Below are 6,027 nucleotides of genomic sequence, written 5' to 3'. Positions count from 1 at the left end.
TTCCTGCTTTCTCGTCCCAGACTAACACCTTCTCTTCAATATTACCCAACTCAGATCTGATCCCATGATGGCAGGATACTTTTAACAAGGTTAGGGCAGAAGCTATTGTGTGAACTCTGAGCTAGACTCTGTCTGGACCAAACTGACAGAACCTACTTTTTTGCTTTCAGAGCCTTAGTATACACACAGCCATCCTCACTTCCCAGAATCATAACCCAACCCACTACAACCTACCATCTACCTAAAGTATTTTAGATACTTAAAATAATTCCACAGTCAGTAGTCAAAGGAAGGGGTATTTAATCCAAATATAGGCATTTGATTTTTGTTTAACTGCATACTTGGGAACAGCATTTCCCAAAGTGTTTTCAGCAAAAATCTAGTCCCATGAAATAAAATAAACTTTGTGGAGAAGAGGTGAAAGATACTACGGTCACATACATTTCTAAAGTACTAAGCAAAAAAAAAAAAAGCAAGTTTATTTAGAACAGGACTTCTCAGGGCCTTTAGTAGACCATTATATGAGAGATCTTCAACAGTTTTTATTTTGATTCTCTTTACAGTCTCACAAAATAGAGCTGCTGCTTATGAGTTTGGAACAGGTAACACCATTACCCATCAAAACAGGGAAAACACAGGGCTGATAATCGGCAGAGACACCAGAGAGATCCAGGTCTCTTGAATCGTAGCCCTCATGTTTTTCCACAAAATTTTTATGTCCCACTTAATTTGTATAAGAAATCCTTCAGGCTCTTCTGCAAATTTAGCTTCAAATTTCTGTTTTCAGATCTAGTTTCTGATTGGGAAGAAATCTTATAACTAAAGAATGACTTCAAGATGAACTCCAGTTGAGTAATTTGAGCTAGGTTGCATGTTTTGAATATTAATACCAAGAAGGGTTCTATTTATTTAGTTGGACAAAAATAGTAATCCAGGGACCAGCAGATAGCATAACAATTATGTTGCTGGACTCACATAGTTGGCCATGGTTCAAGTCCCAGACCCAGCGGCTTAAAACTCATGCCGGGCACAAGTCCATGCATGCCCGAGATCCCCAGAAGAGAACAGAGGAGAAGGGATTGTGGTGTGGCTATCCCCAAAAGGGTGATTTCTCTCTTTCTGTCTCTCTGCCTCTCTCTTTCTCTCCAGTGAACACACATGCCCTACAGCAAAAAATCTCTCTAAAAAAAAAATTAGTAATCCAATGTTCTCTACAAAAAGTGGCCCAAGTAACTTTAAAAGCTACTCTAAAGGGGCAGAGAGCTGTGGGAAATTACTAAATAGCACTGAAAGCAGTACTTTAAAAGTTAAAAATTTAGTAATATGGGTAGCAGAAAGCTGTGATGTAAAAGAACCAGGACACAGCCCTGAATAAGTCCCAGAATTTGTAAAGTAGACAAATTACAAGCTCAAGTATTGGGTATTACTTTTTAAAAAATATTCATACTGAACCCCCTTGAGGGCAGGTGGTCTCTTCAACATGGCTTTGCAGTCCCATGAGACACCTGCTATTGACCAGGTGGCCTAGGCATGGTGTGAGCTCCTTTGCTGTCTCAGGGCTCCTGAAACCCAGTGCCCTCCACAGACATCCTAGCATTCAAGAGATGCCTCGAGGATGTACTGATCATGGTATTTCTCTGGGCCCAGCCTTGTAGAACAATCAGTAGCAAACTGAACTGCTATTCTGGGAGTCATGACCAACTGTGGGTTTGAATCCCTGAGTTGGCCAGGATTCTGACAAACTGAAAACTGGATGAAGGGAATTGTGGCATGAAGAGATCCTGTCAAGGGTGCTTTTCTCTCTCTTTCTCTTCTCTCTCTCTCTCATGTGCACGCACTCTCTAACATGAATGTATATAAATAAATAGGTACATTTCTCTGACCTGGTACTGCTTTATGCTTCTTGCAGGAGTGGAAAAGGTACAGCATTCCTGAAGGGCACATTGGCAGTTTTATTCATTCGTGTGTCTGTTAAGGGGTATCATGCTACCTCTCCATGTCAGGGGCTCTTCCAGGGGCCAGTCGTACAATCGTGAGTGAAGCAGACACAACCTCGGCCCTTTTGGAGCCAACAACCTAGAGTGTATGGGAAACAGGAGGTTTGGAGGAAGAGGGGAGATAAGTTACTTTGGGAGAAAAATTAAATTAATTAAAGGGTAATTATTAAGTATAAGGTGAAAATACTGTGGAGAAAAAACTTAAGCAGTAATGGGGAAAGAAAAGAGAGGTGAGTTATCATTTTAAATAAGATGGTCAGGGATCTTATAGATAAGGTAACATCTTTCTTTTTTAAAAAATACACTTATTTATTTATTTAATTCTATTTGTTATTAATATTTATTTAATTTGACAGAGAGAGAGAGATAAAGGGAAAATGAGAAAGCAATCCACAAGATCAGGGATTCAAACCATGGTTGGCCATGGGGGAATCCAGGGCCTTTAACCACTATGCCACCTGCTGGCCCTGGATAAAGTGACAGCTTAATTTTATGTTTCAAAGTTTATAACTAAAGGGGCCAGCAGATGGCACGGTGCTCATGGTGTTGGACTCCCACATGGCCGATCATGGTCCTAGTGGAACTGGTGGCTTGCTTTCTTACTTTCTCTCTTTCTCTCTCTGAAAAGCACACATGGCTATAGCAAATTTTTAAAATAATCAGGAAAAATAATAATAAATGAGTTAAATAAACATAATTTTTTTAGAAAAGTTTATAACTACAAAAAAAGAAAAAGCTGCATGGAATGCAATAAAGTGCTACTTGTGATTGTCTTTATAAGATATGATTTGGGGTAGTATTTTTGTGTGCTGTGTTTTATATGTGTGCTTGTGTGTTTTTAATTAACTGGAATTTTTAAGAGTAGGCTAAGGCACCTCTAACTTTTAAAAGATCTCAAGCTAGTAAGCAAATGCACTCAAGGGCAAAAACCTAAAAAAAGAAAAAAGAAAGAAAACCACAAGCAATTCCAATGCATGATCAAATATGAAACTGTTTCTTTCCACCTTCCCTTTTAGCTGCCATGCTCAAAAAGACCTTGGTATTTATGGGCATAATGACTTCAATATTTTAAGTTTTTGTTTCTGACCTCCCTCTCTCTTTTTTTCAGAGAAATTTTTACTATAGGGTTTGTGCACTCGCCAGAGAGACAAAGGGATAGAAAGTGAGAAATTACCCGTCCCCCAGGGGGGATGGCCATGCAGCATTATCTTCTCCTCCATTCTCCTCTCGGGATCTTGGGCATGCATGCGCGTGTGCCCAGCAGGAGTTTCAAGCCACTAGGTCCAGAACTCGAACTGTGGGTGGCCATGCGGGAGTCCAGTGACATGTCTGCTATGCCATCTACTAGTCCCTACCTATGGCTTTTTAAGCACTGCACATAGAACAAAACAGAACCTTCCCTTTAATGAATTCATATCAGTTATGAATCACAAGTTATGAGCAGCCAAAAGTCACCTTAAGTAATCAAATGAGTATTTTATTGAAATGTTTTAGAGTAGCCCCCTAATCTTGAAACTGCAAAGACTATGCAGTTCCAAGGTTCTATGTAGAAGGCAGGAATGGAGTATCTACCTATTCAGGGTACCTTCAGGAGGATAAATCAGCCCAGTAGCTATATGGGTTGCTTTGAATAGCCCCATTCTTACAAGAAGGTGACTAACCTGGTTTGGACCATAGACAACTTTGTCCAAAGGAGGGGAGAACACCTTAAGTGATGGCTGCTCTGGAACTGATTACATCTTGGGACGGGCAGTTTTCTGAAGAGAAAGCACAGTGCTTCTTCCAGAAGAGAGCAGGTAAATGCTGTCTGTATGTGTGAAAACACAGAAGTCCAGTCCAAGCATTAGTGATTATTTTTGAACATCAATTACAGCTGTCAGGTATAATTCAGTGATGTTCTTAGAACCTTCCTCATGTGTTCAAAGCTAATTTCCCCTCTTTATTTAATGATCTTAGACTTCTGCATTTCACACGTGCTAATTTTCACAATTCCCTTTTGTCTCTCCTTTTAAAATGATGATGTGTTTCTTGCTACATTCAGTTTACCTACCTTTGGCAATCTCCATCCCTTTTCCTCCTCTGCTGGGCTGTGAACTAGGAAACAAAAAAAAAAACAATCTTGTTAGATGTCTGTGTATAATGGGACTGTAAGTCAGTATGGGTTTTATGAGTAAAATGCACATAGACTTAGTGTCCTCTCTATTGATTGCTCAGAGATTTTTTTTGGTTAATGTTTAGTTGTTTGGGTAATTAGCCAGTGACTACATGAGGAATTTCTCTGTAGGTGATGTGCCACCAATTACCAAGGGTCTTCCAAAAGTTCATGGAAATGCATATTATGAAAAAAACTATGCATGGATTTCAAAAAAATTTGCACCCAAATAAACTCATACATTAACTCCATTTTTCCATGAGCTTTTTGAAGTCCCCTTATATAAGAAACACAATATTCTTTTGTAATTATTTTTATTTTGTCTTCACCATATCATTGAACTGAAAAAGATGACAAATATTTGCTCAGTTTTATAGGTATAAAAATGGAGCCACGGAGAGCTTAAGTACATTGATGAAAAGGCTAGTGCTAAGCCCCAGGTGCCCTGGTTTCCATTCTAGAAGTTAATAGATTCAGTCGTGTCAATATCAGGAGATCTACAGGATCTCATAGGTCAGAGGCAGCTTAAAGCTCAAGGGATCAGTATGGGATCCCACAGTGTATGATACAGACAGAAAAGCATAGGGAAAATTCCACGTGTCTGTTACACACACAACTCTAATAAAAATGCCCATGGATGGGAATGAACATTAATTTCTCTCTTCATTCATTTTTAGCAACACTTGATGAAGATACTGAAAACATGTTTATCAGTCTGCAGGTGATGCAAAACTGGAAAAGATAACTAATATATTGAATAATAGAACCAAGATTCTGGATGGAACTATTGGCTGAAATTTAACCATGGTGAGATTTAACATGGATTTTTAAATTTCTTACATTGACAAGTAAAATTCAAATTTACAAACGTGGTATAGATGAAGTCTGGCCAGACAATAGTGAAATGGGTTTTGATTTACTGTAAATAGAAAAATAATAACATACTTATCGGCCCAAACTAGGCGGTACTGTTGGTAGTAGGCTGCACTGCAGTGCTAAAAGCCACACTACCAACCACAGGTTCACATACCCAGCCCAGCCAGTGTGAAATATGCTGAGAGTGTGGGTGCACATTCAGCATCCTGAGAAGCTGGAGGACAAGAAGAAGGAGATTGCAGTGTGACAATACCCTGTCAAGGGCATCTCTCTCTCTCTCTCTCTCTCTCTCTCCTTCACTCTGTATGTACATACATGCATACTCTATCAAGAATAAAAAAATTAAACTTAAAAAAAATTTACATACATTGAGCATGATGCCAGGCTGCAAACTTTATATGTATTATGTCAATTCTCATATTGACACAATTTTCAAAAGTGAGCATTATCATCCTCATCCTCTTATTACAAGTGAAAAAAAAAAAAAAACCTCATAATTTGAGAAATTAAGTAAAATGCCCAGAGTTTGACAGCTAACCTGTCTTGAAACTAGGGATTAAGTCTACCTAGATTCTGGGGTCAGAGAGCAGCACAGTGGTAAAACGTGTTGCTCTGTGAGGCAATCCCACACAGGACGGTTCTTATTTCAAACCCAGAGACTTCCCCCCATGTGCGAAGCACATACTTGCCCATGATCTGGGACTGACTGGAGACTGGGGGTGGATCATGGAGTCAAGATTTATAGTAGATGCTCCCTATGTCTCTCTCATTCATGGGAGAAAGAAACTAAAAAAAAAAAAAAAAAAAACCCTAAGTCCATATCTTAGCCAATATGCTGCTGTTATTGTTTTAAAATAAATGCCATTAATGATAGACTCAAGGAAGTCTCTTTGGCAATGCTCATATCTCAATTGGAGTATTATGTGAAGTTTCTCAGGATCAATACTATCCGTGTGTGTGTGTGTGTGTGTGTGTGTGTATGTGTATATATATATATATATA

The 6,027-nt window shown here is 38.9% G+C and overlaps 1 long non-coding RNA gene across 3 annotated transcripts in view; it reads right to left on the bottom strand.

Annotated features, from left to right (window-relative positions):
• The window catches only part of LOC106734770 (uncharacterized), a 50,467-nt gene that overhangs the window by 34,877 nt on the left and 9,563 nt on the right, over positions 1–6,027 (bottom strand). For all 3 annotated transcript variants that reach the window (XR_003549257.1, XR_001370318.2, XR_003549258.1), the window contains exons 2-3: positions 4,048–4,091; positions 3,659–3,804 (exon numbers count right to left, since the gene is read on the bottom strand). This is a non-coding gene — a long non-coding RNA (uncharacterized LOC106734770). The remainder of the gene's footprint in view (positions 1–3,658; positions 3,805–4,047; positions 4,092–6,027) is intronic.

The sequence above is a fragment of the Tupaia chinensis genome, unplaced genomic scaffold (genome assembly GCF_000334495.1).
Source record: "Tupaia chinensis unplaced genomic scaffold, TupChi_1.0 Scaffold000215_1, whole genome shotgun sequence".
Classification (NCBI taxonomy): domain Eukaryota; kingdom Metazoa; phylum Chordata; class Mammalia; order Scandentia; family Tupaiidae; genus Tupaia; species Tupaia belangeri.
This window is presented reverse-complemented; position numbering and strand designations above follow the sequence as displayed.